Raw genomic sequence first — 13,235 nt, 5'->3', positions numbered from 1 at the left:
CTTTTCCTAAATAACCAGTCTAGGAGTGGTGTTTTTTATTTTTGGAGAACTTGGATAGGGTTGAGGGAATTGAGTGGGATACTCCTAAAATAGAACTATGTACCGATTAAAGGGGTGTTTCGCCCCCAAAAAAAAAATTAAAAGGCAGCAGCTACACATACTGCAGCTGCTTGCTTTTAACAATAGGACACTTACCTGTCCTAGAGTCCTGTGATGTTGACACCACAGCCAAGGCCATCTTTAATATTAATTAGACCCTGGGCAAAAATTTTCTTGCCCCCCCCCCCCCCCCCCAATGTAATCTCACCCACCTGCTCTGAGATATGCAATAAATAGCAGCTAGACTTAAAATCAGTTTACTGTATCAAATCAAGCAGCAATTGAGATTAGTTGCCAGTGGTTACAGAATATCATTACTGTTTACTGACTGGTTGATAGAAGTTACAGCACACATTACGGCTCACTGATTAGTTACTAGAGGTTACAGCAAATGATTTCTGCTTAATTGGTTTCTAGAGATTACTGTACAGTATTACTGCTCACTGATTGGTTGCTAGAGGTTACAGCAAATCATCTCCTCACTGCAGGGGGGCATGAGCTACATATGAATGCCATCTTTATTTATATATCAATACCACCTGCCGAAGCTATTTACTTTATGAATGCCGCCACTATTTACATATGAATGCAAGTATTTACATGTAAACACAGGGTTTGCGGGGGAGTCATCTGTACACAACAAGAAGGCAGAGCGGGGCAGCATTAGAATAAGCACACCTGTTAGTGTGTGAAACACGTCTACCATTTGTACTGTCTGTAACACTTGGGATGTTCTTTATTAAACAAGAATTTTGATGGATTTTGGAGTGCAGCCATTTCTTCAGTGTTGATCATATGTGGAGGCGAGCCGAGGTGGGCACCTGTGATATCATTAGGCTTCCTGTCTCACCTGGAGCAGCGAGTTCTTTTGTTTGGGGCAGCATTAGTACCAACATTTCACACTGAGATATCAGGACACACCACAGGACTAAAACTTCAAAGGACAATGGAATTTAAACTGGGATAGTTGGCAAGTATGAAGCAGCTGATTTGGGACCCACAACAATGACAGGGCCCAGGGCAGCTGCCCCTTTTGCCCTGCCTTAAAGACGGCCCTGACCACAGCTGATGTTTCCATCAACTGTCAGGTGCTGCCGCCACTATTGCGGATAAGGGTACCCCGCAGTGTAGCCTTGCGGCTTCACACCAGGAGCCCTACTGCACATGCGTGAGGCCCCGCTCCTCTCTCCTACTTGCCCGGCGACGGGGAGATGAGGAGGGAGGAGGAGGGAGCCCCGCGGTGGAATCGCGGGCTGCGGCCCAGACTCCCAGAAGTGGGAACAGGATACCTGTCAAAGACAGATATCCTGTCCCCCCTCCCCTCCCAAAAGATGTCAATTGTGGCACCGGAGGGGGAGAGGAGATAAATGAGTAGAAGTACCACTTTTGGGTGGAACTCTGCTTTAAGGACAATTAACTCCTTTCTGAAAAGCTGAAGCAGAAGTTCTTGCTTATAGCAAACTGTGGACTTGGCTTTGTAGTGGAAGCAGTTAAAGTCTGTACTCACAAAATGATCAGGGACAGTTGGTTAACAACAACTTTAATACATCTCACACCTTAGCAGAATATAGACAATTTAAAGTTTTGGTATTTTTGTTTCCATCCCATAAAGATGCTCTTGTTGCTATAAATAGGAATTTGCAGTGTTATAACTGGGCATACAGATGGCCATTTTTTTCTTTACTATTTATTTATTTATTTCCGGGATAACAAGTCTGTTTTTTTAAACCCACATACTGTATATTGAAATGCAACCATTTTGGTGAATACTTTTTGGAAGCTGCATTCAAAAGATCCATAAGCCTATGTGGTTTTTCAATATCCGTTATCTATTTCAAGATCTACATGTGGCTTGGTTTCCTTTAAAATTACAACAAAACAAGTGACCCTATTATATTTTGGAGGGCTACCATTGCTGTCCAAAACTATTGGCTTTTAATGGAAATTAGGTTGTCACACTAATTTGATAAGTATACGTTGGTATATTATCTTGTAGAGGTACCTTTTTGATGTAGTGTTAAATGTTTGGAATGAATATGGAATGAATATGATTTGTATATGTATTTACCGTATATAGTATAGGATGAAGGACGGGTCAGAGTTTTTAATGGAATATTGTTACTGTGGAATTTTTGGTCTTTAGGTAATAAGGTTCTAAACAAAGACCACAGCTTTATAATTTTTAAAGACAAATATGTATACTCCATTTTACAGGTCTTTTTTGTTATATTGCATGGTTGGACTTTGTGACCATTAAGAAATTGTGACCATTAAGGTGTAATTTCATATGTTTAGTAAGGGTGATGCCTCAAATATCATCAGCACAGATATAAACTTGCTGTCAAGCTGACATGTGGGATCCACATCTGAAGCGGTCAAGTTGTAAAAAAAAGAAAAAAAAACTTTCAGCTCTGATGTCAATGCATGAATTTGAAGCTCTAATGTTTCAGAGCTGCCATTCCCATTCTGTTACAGCCACACCTGAAGTGTAAACACCGAAATATGAATTTCTGCTCAGGGCAGAATCATTTTTATCTCTCTTGGTTCTTCCCTGATATTAGATAAGAAAAACGTGGCCACAGCCAAATCGCTTTTGCACCATGCAATTTGTCTGCAGTTCCCATACCCAGAAATGCGTTGTGGGTTGAGATGCATTAAGAAGCTGTCTCTGCATTCTTTTAAAAAACTGTACCAACACTGTGCCAAGGAGGGGAGAACCAGGTGACATTGATATGAATTTTGCCAAAACATTTTATCATTTCCAGTGGGGTTTGAGCAACACAGGTTAAACCACATGTGCATTTGAAGAGACAGATTAGATTGGAAGTGGTAACATGACAGATGTGCATAGGAAATTTACTAATTTTATGGGAAAGTGAAAAATATTTTCCTTGTTCAAGTATTTTACTAAAGAAAAAAGGCAAAGATAAAGGATAAAGGCACAGGATACTTAACTTCAAAGAGAAGGGGAACAGGATGCACAAAAAAGCATCAAAATAATAGGGACACAGCCCAAAAGTGCATAAAAGTGCCCTCCTGTCCCTTCTCTATTGAACTGTACTGTAATTGTGCTGTCCCCCCTCTACATTGTAAAGCGTTGCATAAATTGTTGGTGCTATATAAATCGTGAATAATAATAATAATAATAAAAGTAACAGTGGAGTTAAACATTTGACAACTACAATACAATGAGGTATATAATAGTAAGAATTGTCACTAGTGCCTATCGAGATCATAAAATTGCACACCCTCATGGTGTCCGAACCAGTGGCTGATACCGTGTAGTATAGGTCACGAGGGATATAAAATACCTAATAACATGAGGAAGGGACTCCAAGGGACCTGATAATGCAGACGGGAGATAAGCTACCATTCCATAAGTCGTGTCCTGAACTAGCCTGGAATAAAATGTGGCTGGCATGATATTGGGTAGCATCCTGGATGATGAAAAATCACTAAGAAGGGGAGCCTGTAGGTAGGAGGAGCCAGGGAAGAGAAGAAGAAAGATGCTACAAAATAAGGAAAATAAATGGTGAACAGAAGGTGGGGGGGGGGCTGTTGGGGGAAGGGAAGGAATCAAGACGACCCTACATGGGATCACGTATGATGTGTGCTTAGGGTAGTCAAGGGGATAATAACGTTTTATCCAAGTCAGCGGGGAGGTAATGGTCCACCCATGGTTTTCACAAACGTTCATAGTTCTAACAAAGTTATATTGCAAACAGGGTCCACAGGGACAGCGCCTGGAGCAATTGCAGCCAGTTCATACCTGCAGCGTCATTCCCCTCAGTGCCAGTAATGTCTGCATGGATCAATGTGTCACAAAAATTGAGACAACATGTATATGCAAACATGGGTGGGTCCTCCCTAAATACTTACCTAAGCCCAATGCCGATCCAGCACTGTGCCCAAGAGCAGCAGCCCTGCTCTCTTTCTCCTCACAGACTAAAGGACAGCAATAGGAGCTGTTGGCTCCTCCTGCTGCCAATCAAATCCTGGGAGGAGGCAGTGGAAGGGGGGGCAGGGCCAAGCTATTGCCCTGCAGAGCCCACCTAGGAATTGAGCCTGCATAAGTGCCCCCATAACAAGCAGCTTCCCATGGGGATACTCAGAAGGGAGGAGATACTGATGGCTCCAGTGGGGAAACTTGTCAAAAGCCATGAATCAGACTGAGACAGAACTACAGTTATAAATATAGCCAGATTTCAGGAACCAGAACGGATAGTCAGACAAGCCAAAACATCAGGGAGCCAGAGATGAGCGTAGTAGAACAGCAAGCAGGATCTGAAGCCAGAAGGAATGTTAGCTAAGCAAGTCTTTAACAGGAACAGAGGAGAGCATCTCTAGAGATACAACCAAGGCAAAGGCAGAGATCATCTGGACTGGACCGCTTAAGTAGACAGTACTGATGAGCAATATATCATCAACAGGTGAGTCACTGTGGAGAGATAGGAGCTAGCAATTAACCAACAGCTGAGCGGCCAGCTTTGAAAAGGAAGGGCGGAGCCCAGCCCTGAGAGTACCCCCTCCTCAATGACCCCTCACCCTCAAAGGACCACCAGGCTTGAGGGAAAAATGTCTATGGAAATCACGTAGGAGGGCAGGGGCATGTACGTCCAAGGATGAGACCCAAGAGCTTTCCTCCAGACCATATCCTTTCCAATGCACCAGGTACTATATGTGCCCACAGAACCTACGGGAGTCAACAATGGACTGTACTTCATGCTCCTCATGGTTCTCAACCTTTACAGGGTGAGGCTGAAACACTGAGGTGGTAAAGCGGTTGCAGACCAAAGGTTTTAATAAGGAGACATACGATTATTAGAAGGGAGGTCTAATGCGGAAGCCACTGGGTTATTCCTGCAAAGAATATGGAAAGGCCCAATAAACCGAGGTGCGAACTTCAGAGCGGGAACACAAAGTCGGAGGTTTGCGGGATGACAGCCAGACCCTGTCCCAACCTGGTAGGAAGGCGCAGGCAGGCGTCTGCGGTCAGTATGGAGTCTGTACCTATCATTCGCATGTTACAAAGCCTCCTGGACTTGTGCCCAAGTGTAACGAAGAGCACAGAGATGCTCCTCTAAAGCAGGAATACTCTGTGGAACAAATGAGTCAGGCAACATGGAAGGTTGCAAACCATAGTTCGCCATATACGGGGACAATTGGGAAGCAGAATTCAAGGCACTATTGTTAGCAAACTCCGCCCACGGTAAGAGGTCTGACCAGTTGTTATGATGGTCAGAAATATAGCAATGTAGGAATTGCTCCAAGGACTGACTGGCTCATTATGCGGCCCCATTACCCTGCAGGTGATACACAAAGGAGAAAGCAAGCTGAATTCCCAACTGTGCACAAAAGGGTCGCCAGAACCCGGACACAAACTGACTACCCCTGTCCGAGAAAATGACCTTGGGTAGCCCATGTAGGCGCCAATGTAAGCGAAAGATCTCCGAGCAAAAATGTAAGCCAGTTACTTAGAAGTGGGCAACTTCTTAAGTGGAATACAATGGGACATTTTCGAGAACCGGTCAACCACCATAAGGATAACTGTGTTGCTCTGGGAGTTGAGTAACTCCACAATGAAATCTATAGACAGGTGGGTCCAGGGACCTCTCTCCATTGGGTATGGGTTGTAGGAGGCCCACTGGAAGGTGTTGTGGAGTCTTACTCTGAGCACACATGGAACAGGCAGCTACGAAGGCGATTACATCAGGTAGACTAGGCCACCAGAATTGTTGGGAAATGGCCCAAAAGTTGAGAGTTGATTCTTCCTAGGGTGACCAGCAGCCTTGAAAGAATGGTAAGTCTGGAGCACGGCAGTACAGAGACTCTCTGGAGGAGCATGGACCTGAGCAGCAAGAATTTTGTCAACCAAAGGAGAAGTGAGACTGGTGCAAACCGTAGCCAGAATACGATCAGGAGGAATCACAAGAACCGGGAACTAAACGCTTGCACAGTGGCACCTTCGAGGCGATGTCTCCATTCTTTCAGGGCTAAAATGATCACTAATAGCTCTCTGTCACCAATCTCGTAATTTCACTCTGCTGCTTACAATTTCTTGGAAAAGTAGCCACAGGGATGCATAGCGCTCTCAGGAGGTAGGAAGTTGAGACAGAAGGGCCGCCACCTCCAGTCTCAAAAGCATCAACCTCAAGGATAAAAGGTAACATAGGATCAGGATGTGCCAACACAGGAGCAGAAACAAAGGCAGCCTTGAGACTCTCAAAGGCCTTAATGGACTCCGGAGGCCAACTCTGTTGCTTACCATCCTTTCTGGCCATATCAGTCGGGCTTGACAAGAAGTTGCGAATAAACTTCCATTAATAGTTGGTAAAGCCAAGAAAATGCTGCAGAGGACGTAAACCCGGGGCACTGTAGGACTGCTAAAAGTTTCTTTGGGTACATTGAAAAACTAGCAGTGGAAATGACATAACTGAGGAATTTAACCTGTTCACGATGCATTACAAGGTACTCATAATGGCCTGTTCTTGAATTAAATGCCGTTTTTCACTCGTCGCCTTCCTTAATCCTCACGAGATTGTATGCCCCTCTCAAATCAAGCTTTGTGAAAACCATTGCTCCCTTGAGGCGGTCAAATAACTCCATAATCAACAGAATCGGATATGCATTCTTAATTGTGAAAGGATTGAGACCCCTATAATCAATACAAGGTCTCAGTTCACCACTCTTCTTCTTCACAAAGAAGAAACCAGCACCAGCAGGAGACGAGAATTTGTGGATGAAACCTAGAGAAAGTGCATCTGCAACATACTCCTCCATGGCCTTATTCTCCAAGACCAACAAAAGGTAAACCCGGCCACGAGGGGCTATGGCACCAAGTTAAAGGTCAATCATAAGACTGGTGTCTACCGGCTTGACCTTTGTCAAAGACATCACTAAAATCGCAGTACTCCTCCGTCAGAGAGGAGAGTGAAGAAGTGCACAAGACCTTGGCTACCTTCTGGAAGCATGTCTTACTGCATTGTGGAGCCCAGGAGAGAACCTCAGCACGGAACCATTCAAAAGAGGGGTTGTGCCTCTGTAAACAAGGACAACCAATAACCAGCGGAAACTTAGGTGAGGAAATAACTTGGAATTGGATTATCTCATGGTTAAGAGCCCTACGGCCATGGACAACGGAACTGTCTCATGAGTCACATGGGCAGGCTGTAAAGGTCTTCTGTCAAGAGCCTCAATGGCAAGTGGAGTGTCATGCAGCTGCAGCGGAATCGAATGCTTAGATACAAAGGCAGCATCAATGAAAAGGCCTGCAGCCCCAGAGCCGATTAGAGCCTGTATCTCGACTCAGCACAAGAAAGGGTAACCAAAACCAGGGGCTTATCCTTCTGGATAACTGAGGACAAAACAACGCCACCTAAGGTCTGTCTGTGACAGGACCTCAAGGTTCGGGCGTTCCTTGAATGGGTAGGACAAGACTTCAAATAGTGACCTGCCTGGCCATAATAAAGGCACAATCTTTCCCTTCTCCTAAGGGCTCTCTCATCCGCAGAGAGACAAGTGCATGGGTTCATCTTCACAGACCAACTCGGTACCAGTAGGCATGGGAGGTGAGGGAGACAAGGGTGGGACTGCAAAGAGTCCAGGTGACAGATGTACCCCGTTGGGGTCAGGAGTGCATCGTATGGTAGGGGACCATACAGCTGACTGCTGCGGATGGAGCTCTAGGTGATTCAGGAGAGCAGGTATTCTGGAGCACCAACACAATCACACTGGGATCTAGAGCATGAGATTTCCCAGGGTGCAGAATCTAAGAGCCAGCAGGTGTTCACCAGAGGCCCCTGGTGGTGGGGATGGATATATCTGCAGTCTGGCTCCAGGTTGCAACCCCCAGGGCCTCCCAGCTCACGCTCACGGTAGAGTACAGGAAGGTAGAGAGGAAGCAACAGACTGCGACAGCATCGGATAGTCAGGAGATAGCCAAAATTGGGGGCAACAAGCAGGTAAGGATAGTCAAGGAACATGCCAAGGTCAGGATATGAAGCAGATAAGGACAGTCAAGAACAAGCCAAGAAAGGTAACTAGATATAGATGTAGAACACACAGCAATGAGCACACGGAAGCCAGACACAATATTAACCAGCAGGGCTGGCTTGCAGTGCACATGTTAATATAGTGTTCCCTGAAAGGGCCTAGGGTGGAGCCATGCTTTGAGGAGAGATTACTTAAGCAGCCAGGTGAAGGATGGCTGGTCTCTCAAGTTGAACACATGGAGAGCATGGAGAGGTAAGCTGACAGACAGACATTACTGTGGATCCATGACACCTATTCCTACACCTAAAGCAGTATTAAACCCCCAAAAAAATATAATGTTATATATTGCAGCTTACCAATTTTTAGATTTATTACATTTGGTGGCTGCATTACTTTTCTTATTTTTCTTATTTCCTTTTCCTTCTTTAAGCTTTTTTCCTTTATTTTCGCCTGCCATTAGGGTTGTTTTTCAACTTCCTTTAACAGAACAAGCTATCCAGCAAAATTAGCAGTTAGAGGGTTGAGGCACACCATTTAACACTGACAGGAATGTTTACAATGGCCAGCTTATATTGATTTATATAAAACCTTTACCCTAAAAGAAAAAAAGCCAATGCTATAACAGCTTAAAAAGTGTTAGCTACAGTTCTGCTTTAGATTGTTAAACTTTATCTCCAAGTTTAATCTCCCTTTACATAGTTTGTTTTGAGCCAAAATGATGTGCTAATACTTGTAGTGCCACTCGAAGCAAAAAAGAAAGTATATATAGACCCTCTGGTTCTCAGGAATGGGGTGCTGGTGAAAAATTTCACCATCCAGTAGTGTATAGCATACATGAAAAAAAAATGTGGCTAAACCCTATCCAGGCTATGTGGTTAGCATGTATAAGCTGGCCCCAGCCTTGCACCACTCCACACGCCATGCCCTCTGACATGTTTCGCCCCACCCACCGGGGCTTAGTCATAGAGGTGATCAAGTAGTACACACTATAGAGGGATGTGCTTTGTTCATTTTTCATGTCTGAGGCTTACAACCACTTTAAGCAAAGAGTCCCCGCTACAGGACAGAGACTTATCTAGAGCGGTTTGCAAATTCTCACGGTCATATCCCCTTTCACAAAATCCTTCAACACCCTCACAGCTTGCTCAAGATATTGCTCATCAGATGACTAGAGATGGTTCCTTCATAAAGAATTAGTGGGAATGCTTCAGCAGTTCCACTATTGTTATTCGGTTTTTTTATTTATTAGTGGGAATGCTTCAGCAATTCAATAACAATAACAATTCAATATTGTTATTAGTTTTTTTATTTATTAATCATCATCATCATCTTTTTAATTGTATTATTCCGTAAGTTTTTTGGCTCTGCGTAACTTCTGCATACTTTCAGCTATTAAAGCCATTACATTTTTAAAATGTTCAGCTCTTTCTGCCGATGTGTGCTCTTCTTCAACTTTTTTTCTACTTTTTATACTTTTTAAAATATGAAGCTTTTTAACACTTTTTTTAACATTGAAGTCAATGAGAGCATGCTTAAAATCCGTAAATTCTTCTTCCGCTGCCAAAAGTTTCAGCTCCTTCATACTTTCACCTACAGACGCCAAACAAACTTTAAAATGTTCAAAAAATATTCAGCTATCTGGCTATATCTTTTACAGTTTTTGTGAAAAAGCTGTTTAAGTTTAGTGATAATTTCAGAAAATGTCATTACATTTAGGGCAGCCAGGCTTTTGTTGTTTGTTTTGTTTCCATGGTTACCAAAGCTTCTTATACACAGTGATGGGCAGTGGGGTGGAGCACAGACACACCATGTACTGATTTATAATAGAGGAATATGATGGGCAGTTTTGATGGGGGCAATATGATGGGGCAGTTTTGATGCTATTCAGCATTCCCACGCATTTTCTCCAGGAAATGCATTTTCTAGTTAATCATCATCATCACCATCTTTTTAATTTTATTATTCGTACGTTAATTGGCTCTGCGTAACTTCTGCATACTTTCAGCTATTAAAGCCATTCAACCTTTAAAATGTTCAGCTCTTTCCGCTGATGTGTGCTCTTCTTCAACTTTTTTCTACTATTTCTACTTTTTAAAATATTAAGCTTTTTAAGACTTTTCAGCATTATTAGCATTTTAGCACTATTCAGCATTAACACACATTTTCTCCAGGAAATGCATTTTCTAGTTTAGGATGACAGCTGAAATGATTGAAATAGGTATTATGGCCAGTCAGTTGTAAACATCTGTCACAAGTCTATAATCTCTGTGTGTTACCAGGCCATCCAAACGTTTACTAATGTGCGACTATAATGGAATGTCAACATAACACTAGGGTGTCAACAATCAAGCAATTCCTTGAATTTAATTAAGCATTTTTATGTTCCATGCCAGAAACAGAAAATATCATCTATGTACATGAATTTTAAAAATAAGTTAATAAACATATTCCAAGTAAACTTTAAAACTTATTTGACTAAATAACAGCATAGTTTCCCATTCAGGTTGATTAGAAACCTAATTTTGTGGCATGAACGTTGGCTTATTATTTCACAGATAAATTAAGAGAAAAAGCATCACATACTAACACATTATGAAAGACTTTTCTTAGAATGAAGCCCCCCAGCGGTGTGCTGTTACCACTGACAGGGCTTCCATCTTCAACCAGTTTTCCTTCTGGGTTCACAGTCTGGCCGTCTGAATGGAAAAGCTGTGATTAAATCACTCCCACGCATGCGCGTGAGAGTCTCGGGCCGCAGCAGAGAGCTCTGAAAGGATCGGCATAGGTATGCCATTTTTTCAGAGCATGATTTATTATAAGCTTACCTGTTGGTAAAAGTGTCCAGTGGGAGTTCACAGAGCTATCACATAAAATGTAAAATGTAAAACGTAACATATCATACTTAATCACATCACAATTGGAAGCTACAAGCTGCTATAGTCTGCAACTTCATAAACCACAACAAAAGTGCCTCAAGATAGTCTGCACAGATATCTGCTTTAACCTGTTCCTGGCCAGCTAACTTCTATTCACGAGGGCAGAATGGCACTCCTGCATGAAACCCCCTACCCGTACGGGGTTTCCTTTAAGAGCTGCCAGAGGGTTGTGGGCATGTCCGCTGCATGGCTGGGGGCCCGATGCACGTGGCTGGTGGTCAGGATCACCACCGACTTCACGCAAACGTGTCGGCACGGGAATTTTGTGTGTAAACACACAAATTCCTGTGCTGTCAGAGGGGAGGAGACATGTTGTTTGTTCCTAGTAAGTAGGAACAGCGATATGTCTCCTCTTCTACTCAGTCCTATCCCCATACAGTTATAACACACTGAGGAAACACACATTTAATCCCTTGATTGCCCCCTAGTGTTAACCTCCTCCCTTTCAGTGATATTTACACAGTATTCTATAGCACTGACCGCTGTATAAATGTCAATGGTCCCAAAAATGTGTCAAAAGTGTCCGATCTGTCCCTCGCAATTTCGCAATAGCACTAAAAAAATGCCATAAATCTTTCCCATAGTTTGTAGACACTATAACTTTTGCACAAACCAATCAATATACGCTTATTGCAAAAATATGTAGAAGAATATATTTTGACCTAAACTCATGAAGAAATGTGTTTTTTAAAAACATTTTTGGGGATACTTATTATAGCAAAAAGTTAAAAAATATTGTTTTTTTTCTTCAAAATTGTCACTCTTTTTTTGTTTATAGCGTAAAAAATAATAGCCACAGAGGTGATCAAATAGCACCAAAAGAAAGCTCTATTTATGGGGAAAAAGGAGGTAAATTTACTTTGGGTACAGCATTGCATGACTGCGCAATTACCAGTTAAACAACGCAGTGCCAAATTGTAAAAAGTGTTCTGGTCAGAAAGGGGGTAAAACCTTCTGGGGCTGAAGTGGTTAAAGTGTTTGTTACCCTAGAAAAAAAAAGTATCTTGTCCCTTTAAAGCATGCTTATACAGCACAGTGCTTGTGATATGCAATTTGGCCCCTTGTTTCACCTGAAATACCTGGTTGATCCTGCCTGGCTGTGCCCTCCCCCATCAACTGACCACAGATTATCATGGCTTCTGAGTCCTGACACCGTGGTCAGTTTATGTGCCTCCTTCAGCTGCAGCTCTCCTGTCTTTCCTGTGTCTTTCTCTCCCTCCCTGCCTGTCAGCTCCTGACAGTGCCCGCCCCTCTGCTCCTGTTGCTGAAATAACATTACTTTTCTCCTTTCATTCTTTGTGTTTAATCATGTAAGGAGCCCCAACGTGTGTGCTTTATAAAAATAATGCCGCTACATACCTGATTTCAGAGCGTCAATCGGCGCTCACGTGACCGGCCACTTCTCTCCTCCTTTTCTCCTGACTGACATCAGTGGGGGATTCTCGGCCCCTCCTGCTGTATCTGTCAAATCAAGGAGGGGAGTGGCGGCCGGTCATTTTAGCGCCGAGCGTGGGTCTGAAATCGGGTATATAGCGGCATTATTTTTATAATGCACACACACTGGGGCTCCTTATATTCTTAACCACAGAGGATAGAAGGAGGCAACAAAGTGGCTTAACAACCACTTTATGATTTAGCTGGAATCGAATGTGTCATCTAATGCTGGGAAGGATGTTTCTGTTACATGTGTGCAGCAAAGAGAGAAAGGGATCCGCATCTGGAAGTCTAGCATTTTAGGAAAAATTTTAGGCACATTTCAATATTGCTTCCCTCTGGTCATATCTTGAAAAAATTATTTTTGCACTAAAGTTCCACAGTAACCGACTTGACGTTGGTTCAACTCAGAATACAACTATAATCTAGTCAAGTAGTAAATATATTCTTAAAAGATTACTTTTTTTGAGCTGTTATATGGAAATCACTGTACGTGATTATTTTATACATATATAAGAGAAAGAGGTATATTAGTCATCACTGCTTCTAAAGAAGTAGATGTCTCAATCAGTAGGGATTGGATATTACATTTGGCGCAGAGGTGAGTGGATTTTCTATCACACATCATGCTTGAGGTGATTGTAGCCGCATTAGTGCACTTGCGACAGAAACAATTGAGTACTGTTCGTGATACCTTTTTTATTTGCACTAACATACAATTTTTCAGGACAAGCTTTCGGGGTATGCTCCCTTCTTCAAGGTCCAAGCAGTACT

The 13,235-nt window shown here is 42.9% G+C and overlaps 1 protein-coding gene across 3 annotated transcripts in view; it reads left to right on the top strand.

Moving 5' to 3' along the window:
• LOC143996967 (cytidine monophosphate-N-acetylneuraminic acid hydroxylase-like) overlaps positions 1-13,235 on the top strand; it is a 399,676-nt gene that overhangs the window by 153,422 nt on the left and 233,019 nt on the right. The gene's annotated exons all lie outside the window — the stretch shown is intronic.

Source organism: Lithobates pipiens, unplaced genomic scaffold (assembly GCF_037356315.1).
Source record: "Lithobates pipiens isolate NorthernLeopardFrog02 unplaced genomic scaffold, aLitPip1_a1.2 Scaffold_19, whole genome shotgun sequence".
NCBI classification, from domain to species: Eukaryota; Metazoa; Chordata; class Amphibia; order Anura; family Ranidae; genus Lithobates; species Lithobates pipiens.
This window is presented reverse-complemented; position numbering and strand designations above follow the sequence as displayed.